General features: G+C 38.4%; 1 protein-coding gene and 1 pseudogene across 8 annotated transcripts in view; one reads left to right on the top strand and one right to left on the bottom strand.

The window, feature by feature from the left end:
- UNC5D (unc-5 netrin receptor D) overlaps positions 1 to 13,301 on the bottom strand; it is a 537,391-nt gene that overhangs the window by 439,291 nt on the left and 84,799 nt on the right. The gene's annotated exons all lie outside the window — the stretch shown is intronic.
- LOC144284005 (small ribosomal subunit protein mS33 pseudogene) lies at positions 5,953 to 6,536 on the top strand (annotated as a pseudogene).

Below are 13,301 nucleotides of genomic sequence, written 5' to 3'. Positions count from 1 at the left end.
ACAGTCCAAATGAGCAATTGATTCCATTGTACATTCAGTACAAAATTTTTATCTGATTTTTATTGTATCAAACACTTAATATTTAAGCTTAAAAATTCTTGGTTCTATGAAGATACTGTACAATATTTATACATATATACTAATATCTATTTTATAGCTATATGTGTATATATATCTTTATCTTTATTCCATGGTTTTATATTTTTCCTGAAGATGATCAGAAATTCTTCTCTGATATAGTATCCCTCCAATTTCTTTTGACCACTTAGCCTGTTCCAACAACATAATGCATACACTGTCCAACTGTATATTGAAAAAAAAGCAGCAAAATGGCACATATGATTAAAAATGAAAATACACCTTGAATTCCACATGTCACCAGGGTTTTATGTTGATTCTTCGAATCTTTGCAGCCCTCATCAGTTTTCATTACTTTCTATATAAATATATATTTAATTAGTCATTATCACTGGAAGTCTCTAATCTGATTTGCAATTCCACACAAAGACAATGACTGCTTCCACACGGTTCCTCTGTCAGTTCCTACTAGTCTAAATAATGATGATATCATGACTGCCATCTACTTTACACCAAGCTACAGCTCATTTCCTTTTCTCCCCAGGAGAATATACAAAATAGGAAGGGAGCATCAAGTAGAGCAAAATGTTTTTGGACATACAGAATACTTTTTCTTCTTTCAAGAATTTCAACAGGATGAGAATGGCTTGGAACTCCTCCACAGAGAATATGTACCATGACCTAGAAGGTCAGGGTAGACTACAGAGAGACACTAAAGACCACCAGAAATTACATGTGCAAATCTTCTTTATCTTTCAACTCGTTGGTGATATGCCTCACAAAGAGATGACTCCACTTTTTAACTTAATTTTTGGCTGTCAGGTGTGTATTAAAATCATAAAACCCTTGTTCCTTCCTTTGGACATTATCCATTTTATTAGGCACTTTCATGCATGAGTTTTTATTCAGTGTTTGAGGTAAAAAAAAAAAATCTAATACGTGTTTCAATATCCTCTAAATTTTTGTGAGCACACAGAAGAACATTTAAAATAAAAGTTTATAGCAAAGTCCCAGAGATATAAAGTTGGCATATTGTGTTTCTGAGCACACAGCTACGTTTACTTTTCTTCCCATGCCTTACACTGTCAAAGATGATGAAAATTACTTTCCCAAATAAAAGAAATCCCTCTCTTTAAATGAAAATGAAAGCGGAGTCAGAGGAAGCTTACTAACACTGAGATGTGTTATTCAAATGTACCTAAAGCAGAGTAAAGCAGAGTTTTTGTTTCTAGAAATGCTCTGCCACCTAGTAGGAAAGCTCTCTTAAGGTTCCCTTGGGAAGATTTAAGTGTTTTCTAGGAGGCATTTTTCTCTCACACTTCGGCTATCTTATAGCAACTTATTTTCTCTTCACATGTTAGCAAAAGGGTCATGGAAAATTCTTGAAGAATCTCATGAAATGAAGATCCAGCAGGTCAGGAATAAATATAGGCATTATGAAATGTAAACACCACTGGATACAATCAAATATAATTAGATTACAAGAATTCTTTCCGGCTCCTGCATGGAAAAAAATATGCATTTTGAGGTAAATGCCTATGATTTAGCAAATTTAGAAGTTAATATACAAATTAAACCCTGCCATATTTGAAACATTAAATGTAATTGAGTTGCACTATGTAACCCTTTTGGCATTTACCATAGCAAACACTTTACTCAATAGGCTAGAGACATATGTACATTATTACCATTATGTTATTTCTATACAAGCACAGGAACCCACTTAGGTAAGTATTAATATTTATCTAGGATATTAAACACTAACATAAGAACATCATCTCACATTTTGAAATCTATGCTTCTTACATAAACTTTGTATCAATTAACAATACCATGTCCTGGCCAGAAAGACAAACCCTTCCAACCCCCTAGTAACATTTCAAAGGTTTTGAAAGATAAAACATAAATGATCTGAAGCATCAGAGTACCGGATAACCATTCAAAAAAGCAAAAGATTCTATGTAGTAAACCTCTTTATGAGACTGTAGTTGTTGGAGATAAAATTGTATGTGGGAAAGGGTAGATTGCTTTGATTTAGAAAATTGTTGCCATTAAACAGTTTACAAAGAGCCTACTGTTTCTGCATCATTATCCCCAATGTGTCAAAGTCAGCATTTTCACAATATTTAAAGCACTCCCAACTTCCTCATAAATATCATTTATATTCCTGCACAGCTATTCAGCATATCAAGGAATATCATTTACAGTCTTCTACAGTTGCACGGTATCTGAGCCAATGCATGTGAACCCAAAATAACGACAGAGAAGAGGGTAAAGTTCTCTCCAAGCAGAATCATGGAGATCATGTACTTTTACTGCCAACATTGACCCTAGACTCAAGGCAATTATATGCTTTGCATGTGGAGAGTAGCCCAGGTCATCTGGCCTTATGTATGCAGCAGACTCTCACTACTGGGCAACTCAATTGTGAGTGAACAGCTGGCCCAGATACTGGCATTGCCATCTATTTTTATTTATTTGTTTTGTATTGGACGAGGCCTTTCTTATATTGACACTCCTGTGTAAGTAACTAACTCTAAGCCAGGAGAATGATAAAAGTAGTCTCTAAGGGGTATTTGCAAACAAATTCATTTATGTTCAAAATGGCAATGCGACAGAATTGTAAGTGCCTTCCTACATCTAACGCAGTGAAAAACAAACAGTGGCTACCACAGACAGCAAGTTACCTCGGGTGCTGTGACTGGAAGAACTGAAGCCTGTAGTAGCCACAAGGTAAAAGGGAATCAACCAGCAAAGAAAATAATTTGTTTATTAAAAGTATAACTCTGCAAGTAGCCAATATAAAAGTTTAAAAAGAAAATGCCAGGAGTGCCTGGGTTGCTCAGTTAAGTATCTGACTCTTGGTTTCAGCTCAGGTCACGGTTTAGGGGGTCCTAGGATAAAGCCCTGCAATGGGCTCTGTGCTAAGCTGGGAGTCAGCTTCCCCTCTGTCTCGCCCTCCTCCTTCAATTGCCTGGCTTGCATGCATGCTCTTGCTCTTCATAAATAATCTTTAAAAAAATAAACAGAAAAATGCCCAAACTGGGAAATATTTCCAAGATAAAGAGAAAACTTATTTTCTCTATTAAGCACTCTACCACAAAACCCTGAGACTAACAACACCTCATTGAAAAAGTAAGCTACAGACAGAAAAGCAACTTGCCCAATGAAAAGAGAATTTTCTAACATACCAAAAAAATCATGAATATTAAGAGTGGTAAAAAAACAAACCAACCATGTTTTACAAGACAACTATTTATTGATTTATTTGTTATTTGCCTATCAGATGAACAAAGACTAAGATAGGGAATGCCTGGGTGGCTCAGAGGTTGAGTGTCTGCCTTTAGCTCAGGTCATGATCCCAGAGTCCTGGGTGGGATCAAGTCCTACGTGAGGCTCCCTGCGAGGAGCCTGCTTCTCCCTCTACCTATATCTCTGCCTCTCTCTGTGTATCTTTCATGAATAAATAAAATCTTAAAAAAAAAAAAGACTAAGATAGAATGATGAACTCTTGGGTTTTTGAGGTCCTGGAAAAATCACCATAGCTATCTACTGCTGGAAGGTAAGTTGGCAACATAGATCAGTATATTTGAAAATTGTGATCTCCATCCTAGTAATTCCACTTCTGCAAATGATCCTAAGGAAATTATCAAATCAGTGCATAAATATGTACATAACATAACTTATTATAGGAGAAAAAATGGAAATACCATACATGCCCAGTAGGAGACTGGGCAAACAAATTAGTCTTTCACTGAATCTATGATAAAGTCTTTGATTGAATCTATGAAATCCAAAAGCTGTGATGATACATAATTATTTTAAAAAGGAAAGTATTAATGCATTGCTAAGTGAAAAAAAATCTGTCACAGAAAAATAAAGCATGTTATAAATATCTGTGTAATAGAACACATTATTAATCAATTAATGTCTTCAATCGCCCAAGCCCCCCCAACCTTCTAAGGGAACCTAGAGATCTGCTTCCACAATTACTTTCCTCCCAAACTTCTAAGTAGAGTTCCAGCTAGTCAGACATTTTCTTTCAGACTTCTTTTCCTTGTTTTTTCTTTAAGATTTATTTATTTGAGAGAGAGAGAGAGCCTGAGCACACAAAACAGTGGAGCAGCAGGAGAGGGAGAGAATCTCAAGCAGACTCCTTGCTGAGCAGGGAGCCTTGATGTGGGGCTCAATATCACCACCCTGAGATGATGACCTGAGTTGAAACCAAGAGTCAGACACTCAACCAACTGAGCCACCCACATGACCCTTCTTTCAGACTTCTGATATCATGTAAATTTAGAAACAAAAAGGATAGGAGTAGAGGATAATTGATATCAATCTGATTCTGGGTAGGGTTCTTTTTTTTTTTCTTTTTCTTTTTAGTGAGTTTTAGAAGTTGTACTACTTAAAAAAAAAAGTGCAGGAGCTACCCTAGAATTTGACAGGTGTGAACAGAACAAAAGGATATGTTAGAATTGAATTGCCACGTTTCACATACCTAACCTTTAAATATTCCAAGAATTACAATTAAAGAATTTGTGCTACTTTAATTGCTTCTCCGTTGATGGATGTGTCCTTTTGAACACAACGCAGCTCTAAGACTAGACTTGGGAGGTCATGGCTAGCAGTACAAGACGGTACGTGATCTGATCCCCATGTTCACTTCTAGATGCTATGTGACTTAAAACTTTTACGTTTTGGTACATGAAATTTCTAATTCTCCTATAATGAACAGTCATTGCTAATAAAATAAGTATACTTCACAAAGAGTCATTAAAAAGTTGAGTTGCTATATAAATGTTTCTTAGGTGCTCATTCTAGTTTCCTAGCATTAAGTTTTTTACTCCCCAAGCCCAAAGCAACCTAAGAGACAGGATCTAAGTGAAAGTGGATTTCTTTAGGATGTATTGCTAGAAAACACTGGCACGTAAATGCATAATAGCAATGCCCGTAGGTACAGTGATTGAAAGGAAGCAAGGAGGACAAGGAGGCCAACACAGGATACAGATCTGAGCAGGTTACTCTGCACCATGGGGCCCAATCCTGCTGGGAACCTCTGAGAGAGGCTGTTAGATGCTTTCAGAGCTGTCCCTGCCTTGGGGTATTTATCCAGCAATTCTCTTGCACTAATTCCTCTGGCATTTCCATCTCCAACAAACCTACCCTCAGGTCAAGCATGGTCAGCCAGATAAAGCCCACAGAAGCAGAACAGAGGGACCCTACTCTTTCCGTGTAATGAAGCATCAGCTACACAGCGACAATGCCATACATTATTCTGAAAGTTCCCTCCTTTCTTATCTCCTCCCCATGATAGCACTCAAGACTGAGTAAGAAATGTGATAGGGCCACCAAGGCAGCTCAGGGGGGTAATTATCTGCCTTCAGTTCAGGTCATGGTCCCAAGGTCCTGGGATGGAGCATTAGCTCCTCACCATGGAGTCTGGCTCTTCCTCTCTCTCTGCCCCTCCACCTCATGCCCTCTCTGGCTCTCTCTCAAATAAACAGAATCTTAAAAAAAAAAAAAAAAAGAAGAAGAAGAAGAAGTGTTATAAGGTAACACTAATCTCTCCCAAAACATCTGAGTCCTATAGTCAATGTCCTTAGAATGCAAACCTTTAGAGAGCAACCTGCCCCACGAACATTTTCCACTGTACTTGGTCTTTATCTGTGTTCTCACCCAGGATACCCGGTCCTTGGCTGATGAACTTAGTAAACAACAAACAGAAAATAACACATTTGAGGGGAGAGGAAGGTCGAGAGTAGTAAACTCTGCGCCCAACATCGGGCTTGAGCTCATGACCCCAAGATCAAGAATCACGTGCTTTACTGACCAAGTCAGACAGGTGCCCTAGAGGGGCCTCTTGCTGCTCAGGAAATGTCTTCCCTTTCAGAATATGCCTTGCACATGACTCATCTGAGTGCCTGACTGTTGGGTGAAATTGCCAGGCCTACTGACTCCAAATCAATGAAAGCGGTGAAACTATTTAGCGAGCAGCCTTTGGCCAAGAGGAAGGAGACTTATGACTGGTATCCAAATCACAACACTTTGCACTCATGGGACACTATGTTTCCTTGGCCTGTATAGAGATGAGCATCAGGACTTCAAGGATGAGCAGCTGCGTCTCAAGAAGCTTCGTGGCAAAGGAAAACCTAGGAAAGGAGAAGGGAAAAGAGCCACAAAAAAACAAATAGTGCTGGTCCATCAGAAGAGAAAAGTTCTTCCTCAGCAGCTGACCACAGAAGAAGGTATATTTATCTTTCCACTTGCTGGAGGAGTGTGAGCTTCCGAGACTGAAGAGTATTTGGAGGGACACGACCATTTCTGTGTTGAAGTCCAATCCAGTTGAGTTATAACTGGTTCCTTGGACACTTTCTAATTCTGCAAAGCTATTCTGGCTTTGGCTTTATACTGTGAGGTTTACCTCTTTCTCTGAAGAAGTGAATGCATAGGTGGTTGAAGACAGACTCATTTGGGGTGGGAATGTAAGGTTGGGATCATGGGAGGAGACTCGTTAAATGAGCATTGTTTCATCTCCCCAGGATCCATTACACCAGCCCGACCTCTGTCATCCCTCTGGCCCTTCAACCACTGTCTCCACCACCAAGCTCACAAAGCTCACATTATTACCTAGTAATACCATGGTTAGCAAGAGAAAACATTCCCTGCCTCATGGAACTTTCAGGCTTGTGTGAAAGATTAATATCATTAGATAAATAAAATTGTTTAAAATGCTACAGGGGATCCCTAGGTGGCTCAGCAGTTTAGTGCCTGCCTTCGGCCCAGGGTATCCTCCTGGAGTCCCAGAATCGAGTCCCACATCAGGCTCCTGCATGGAGCCTGCTTCTCCCTCTGCCTGTGTCTCTGCCTCTCTCTCTCTCTCTTTCTCTCTGTCTCTCATGAATAAATAAATAAAATATTTTTTTAAAAAAGAACACATTTGATAAGAATACAAATATATGGCATAATTTAAAGCATTCTCATCCAATTATTCGAGGTAGAGAAGGAGAAGAAGAGGAAGTCATCAGACTGGACTAGAAACAGGTTTTTTGTTTTTGTTTTGTTTTGTTTTTTAAGAATTCTTCCTTTTTAAAGAGAGAGAGAGAGAGAGGAGAGAGGCCAAATAACAGCAGGGGGAGGGGAAGAGGAAGAGAATCTTTCAAACAGCCTCCCTGCTGAGTGAGCAGCCCTGATGCAGGGCTCCATGCCACAACCCAGAGATCATGACCTGACCCAAAACCAACTGCTGGAACCCTTAACAACTGAGCCACCCAAGTGTCCCAAAACCAGTCTTTTTTTTTTTTAACTCCTCATTAAAAACAATCTGTCTCAACTTGCTACAATAGAGGTTCTTCTCTCCAAGTATCCCCAGACCAGCAGGGTCAGTCTCAGCTTGGAGCTTGGTGGAACCACAGATTCCTAGCCCTCAGCCCAGACCCACTACACTTGCCAGAAACTCTCTAACAAGACCTCCTGGAGATTGTTGCATGTTCAAGTTGGGGAATGACTACTTGGAAGACTCGTTTCAAGCTGCAGCTGGTATAATGTTGCTGCAGAAAGTTGTTTAAAATGTTATGGCACGACAGCAGTTAAGGATGAAGTGTCACATGCCTGCAGCTTACTATGAAATAGCCCAACAACATCCCCTCTGCATTAGATATAAGAAAGGATACAAAGGAAATCTGGCAAATACTAACAATTGTCGAGTCTAAACGGAGAGTGCATGACACACAGTCTTCCCAGAGATTGTGTTAAAACAGGTCTGTGCTCAGGGATCTGGGTTTTTAGCAAGTATCTCAGGTTTTCCTTAGGATGATGGCTTACATCACTTTAAAAAAATGGTTAAAAAACACTGCTGTAGACATCTTCCATATTTCCTAGTAAATGATGGATTTGGCAGAGCAGTCATCTACCCTAGAAGATACAAGTGATTTCTATGTGACAGGCCAGCTGGTTTTATGGTGTGCTTCTCTTGCCCTCGCTCCCATTATCTGCACACAGTGGGTTACCAACAGCTTTCCTGATGGTTCAATACTTTCCTGCACACATCACAGAAGATCATCGTCAATGTGTTTTGAATCAGAAGGACACATGGCATCATGTGGTCACTCACTAGAAGATCAAGTCAGTCCCAGACCTTCCTTCTTTCTGTCTGTCCATGAGACAGAATTTGACCTACTTGGGATACTCACATTACAGGGAATAACCAGAACTCATAGACCGACCTCAATGAATTTTATATTATTCACAAGTTTCCTACCTGTGAGCTCCAAAGTCCTAAAAATTCCATGAAGGGCTTTGTTTGTCCCACAAATCACCTTGGGAGAAATCACTTCAATAATTGCATCAACGGTGAGTTAAATTTTACAGGATGTTACAAGGTTGAGAGCCCAGGGTCTTGAAGATTGGGGGTGGGGGGGACAAAACCTATATTCTACAGTATTGATACCATGAAGCATGTCATTTAGGCTACTCTAAAATTATAGTGCTCAACATTTTGCCATATTCTCCTAAATGTAAATAATTGGGGAAAAAAACCCACATGCTACTCCAAGAGCCATTTATACAACATCTCTTTAAATATGTTTGTCTCATAAAGCTGAATTAGCTATGATTTTCTCATTTTAAAAATGTTAGCTGGCGGCTGCATGTTTCACTATCAATTCCATTTATACGAAATATTTGTCACATCACTGGCCACTCGTTAATAACGTGTTTTGTTATTAGTTATTTCTCCTATCAAAGATGTGTCTGCTCTGCCTAATTTACATGATTATTAAGCATCTTGACTTTCTTCTGAGTATGTATGTAAAGGTTGTATCAATACGACAAGCCAAAATGTCTTTAAGTGGTTGTAAAAGAAGAGGAAGAAGCAAATCCAATGGTGTTAGCATATCCAAGGATCCATTCAATCAACTTCAAATCTGTCCCTTCTAAAAACAAAAGCTTCTCCCTGACACTACTGCCTCAATTTTGGTTCTGGCTTTTCCGCTCACTACCCTTCTATCTGGAAGACTATCTGAGCATTATTGCTTATGTCAGGTCAGAATGAACATCCCTGTAGTGCTGAACTCTACTCGAAGAGAATTGTTTAACTAAGCCCTTTTTTCCACCTTAGATACATATATCAAAAAATGGATGCTAAATGTCTTATATTTCCCACATATAGTTTTGAGTACTTATAAAAATCATTTCTAAATTATAATGGAAAAACTCTGAACTATTTCAATTTAATTTATATGGTAAAAAAAATTCTAGGGATTTTGGTCTGAGTGTCATGGCTCCCCAAAATCTTCGTGATTTAGTTGTGTTAACAATATAAATGAATAATCAGAGAACTGCTGTTACAATAGTCATAGGTCAGGGTACGTTCCTTAGTTCTGAAATCAACCATTTTTAACTATGAAAGATTAGATATAGAAAATCATTCTATTCTCCTGGAAATATCTTGTACTCTCAGGAAGAAGGTGGGTATCAAAGGAATAGATTTTTGGCCAAAATGCTTTTTACCTACCTAACATCTGACTAGAAACATGCAGCCTCTGAGTTTCAAGGCTGGTAACAAATCAACAAATCTGCTGGTTCCCTTGTGAGGCTATTATGTATGTCTCAACTCTAGGGTCCCTAAGTCAGGTACTACTTGTTATCCGTGCTCTGCACAGCAGTACACACATATTCAGGTTTTTCTCCCAGTGGTATATCCCACGTGACCAAACATTGTGAAGAGGGAAGCAGAGAATTCTGGACATGGGTGCCAGAGGCAAAATAGAGATAAATTCTAAGCTGCAAATAGAAGATTCCCAAATCATCTCCATGACCATGAAGAGATACTCTCTTCAATCCCATCTGCTGCCTTATTGTTTTCATCCACACTTTACAATGCCTATCTAAACCCTCAAACACACCAAACCAGTGAGCATTTTGCAAGTAAAGCAATCAGTCACTAAATAAAACCCCACAGAGCAGGAACAGTTCTGGTCCACAGACAACCTCGTGCTAGGCTGATGTATCTGTTATTACACAGTTTACAGTATTCTTCCATAATCCTGTTCAGGGTGTCCAACAAGGCATTCCCAAGAAGATCTGCATTTAGAAACAGATATTCCTGCCATGAAACAGAGGAGTATTTTGTACTATAGGGATAAATTGATTTTGTGTCCTTTTGTGAGCATGGAGTGTGCAAGGGTGCCTTTGAAAATTCTTTCACCAGTCCTGTCCTCTTGACTTGTTAAATGCACTCTGGATGGGGGCATAGGCCAAAGGAGGGTAAATAGCAGGTGTGAAAGCAGTGGAGAAACTGCAGTGTTTCTGAAACAGTAAGGCAGAGAGAAAAGCGTACTGAAGTCAGAGATAGGAACAAAACTTTTCCTCTGCCCCCAGTGGCCCAAGACCAATCCTGCAGTGGTCTCTAACAGAAAATCTCCAAAGTCACTAGAGAATATGAGTTATGCACCCACTGTTCTGTGGCTCAGTTGATCCAGGTCTTAAATCTATCCTAAGGAAAACGTCTTTTTGGCAAATCATCTCATGGGCCTTTCTTATTTTACACACATATATAAACACACACGTATACACACACAGACAAAGCGAAACATGATTAAACGAATATTGCTGAAGGCATCACTGAATTTTAGACACAAATCCATCCTGCCAATTGCTATTAGTTGCTCAACATTTAGAAAAGAAAGAAAAAACCCTTAAGAACAGCAAATTTGAAAACCTGGACAAATCTGCCTTTTGGGACACTAGAATTTGGCAACCTATCCTGTGAGAATAGGTTCCAATGAACTTTCTACATTGTAAAGGAGAGTATATTACCTTTATGTTAAATGATCATTTAATTCCCCAGAAATTGCGTTTAAAAATACATTCAAGAAGATCAATGGATGAATGTTGAAGGGTTTCATTTTGAGTTTCCTTTTAAAACACTAAATTAGCACAGTGATTGTGAATACTGTACAACAATTTTAATATAATCATTTGCATTCTGCAAACATTTTAAAGCAATGAGAAAGCAAAAGGCAAATTAAATTTTTACCGCATGCCAATCAATTTGGCTAATGCAGAAGTGAAAAAATATCACAAACACAGACCTTTAATAATTTATAACTTTGACAGTAATAACTAAAAATATGATTACCACTTTGGAAATGTTGAAATTAAACCAACAATTGACTTTTTTGACTATCTGATTTGCCTTTTTTGGTCCTAGAATAGGAAAAGATGATGCAGTTTTTCCATATTTGCATAGAATGAGGCTTTTATAAGTTTTTCCAACAAAGATGATCAGAAGTTGAGTTTGTTTGAGAGAAAACATTCTAGCAATTTACTGAAAGGAGCAAAATTCAATGTAAGCTGTGTACCACACTGGAATGCTAAGAGGAACTGCCCACAAATTGGGGCACATTCTCTGAACTCAGTAGGAAAAGCTGACTGCTTTCTTGATGACTGGGAAGCTGAAGTCAGTGCACGTGCTCAGTCCCAGCAGACTCACTGAATAGGCTAAATGCATGAATAAAATGTCAGTAGTGGCCCAAAACATTACTTCCTTATGTCAGAATGGAAAGAAATTATTCTGTTTAAAACCAAGCTCTAAATAAGATACTGCCAAATAAATTTCCCCTGCCTTTCAGGATTCCTCAAAGAAAGTAACCAATTTTTAACTGAAGAGATATTAGCTACAACCTTGGAAACTCCTATCAAAAATCTTCCCCTGCAGACTGCTCTGGTGGTCCTGTTGAGATGTGGGGGCAGAGAGACTGAAATTTATTAGAGACGCTGATGTCTCCTCAAGTGTGCATCTGAAAAAGACAGCATTAAGATCATTCTGCAGTTCAAGTCTATGATATATTGTATCAGAATTTATCACCACTGCAGTATTTCTAAATCATTACTCTCCTATAGTGGGGTCAGCATTTTGAATATTACTCAGGGAAAAGCAGCTATACATATAAATAAAGAAATATGAAAAATGCAAATAACAGTCCTGACAAAATAGTGCAGGGTGGTTATTGGACAGCAATTGCTCACTGGCATCTGTTCATCCAGCTGCTAGTTGGAAAGACAGACAGCAGGTGTCGATTTAAGTGCAGTGTTATGGTTAATTTCATATAAGGCAGCAGCACTGAAAATAATATCCAAACAACAGTAAAACTAAAAATAAAGTAGAAGAAAAATCAGCACTTCCTAATGTCTATCTGGGATTTGTTTGCAAAAACCACATCTTTGGAAAAGGGTCCTTCCTCCGGATACTACAACAGTTGGCAGGAAAGAAAAATGTCTGTGAACTGCTCATGTCTAGGCGACTTTCAAGCAAACTTGGAGGGAGGGCAGCTGCCCAACTCGACCCCTAGTCAGTAGTGATAAAACCCAAGAGCTTATCTCCACCTCCTGTGATACCTGGCTGGCTTTCAGCATGCAGACCAAAGAGATAACAGAACTGAATCTGAACACCCAGAGAGGACTCCTGCATAAATACATTAATATCTACACCTCTCCTTAAGCAATCATAAAACTCTCCATGGGCATAATTAAAAAATGATTTCAACTCAATATTTAGATTTGAGGTAGTGTCAGAATGGGTAAAGAAGTACCTTGTCATATAATGTGTCACAGAATCACAGATTTTTGAGCTGGAGGCTAATTCTTCTAAATGGCAGAGAGGTTAAATAATGTCCCCAAAGCAACACAGCTAATAAGGAAAGTGGATCCCCTCTCAATCTAGAGATCGCCCCTCAATTACTACACAAGAATGAAAGGAGAAGCTACAGAATTGCATTCTTTATCTCAGTTCTTTTATTATTGACTTTTCATATATAGATAGATATTTATTGTTAACTCTCATTAAACTGATTACACATTTCTGTGCATTTTAATATAGGGATAGTCTTTTAGAAACTGAAATCTCTGGTGTCAATCTATCAATTCAACAAATCTTGGCCTGCTAAACCTTCTATGTATTTCATTAGCTAATAAGCATGCACATACCTCCTGTTACAAGTAAACATACCTTTTAAATATCTTTATAAGATCCACCATTGTGCAGCATGACAAAATAATCACTTTTCACATGGATGAATTTTCCCAAGAAATAAAGCTAAGAAATTTCAACCCTGAAATTTTCTAAAGTTTTAAAATATTTGAAGTTTAAAAAAAATACAGTTAAGATGATCAATGTGTAATATAAATCAGGCATAGTACTAAATACTTCACATGAATCATATGAT

The sequence above is a fragment of the Canis aureus genome, chromosome 15 (genome assembly GCF_053574225.1).
Source record: "Canis aureus isolate CA01 chromosome 15, VMU_Caureus_v.1.0, whole genome shotgun sequence".
Classification (NCBI taxonomy): Eukaryota; Metazoa; Chordata; class Mammalia; order Carnivora; family Canidae; genus Canis; species Canis aureus.
Note: the sequence above shows the minus strand (reverse complement) of the source record. Positions and strands in the feature narration are given on the sequence as shown.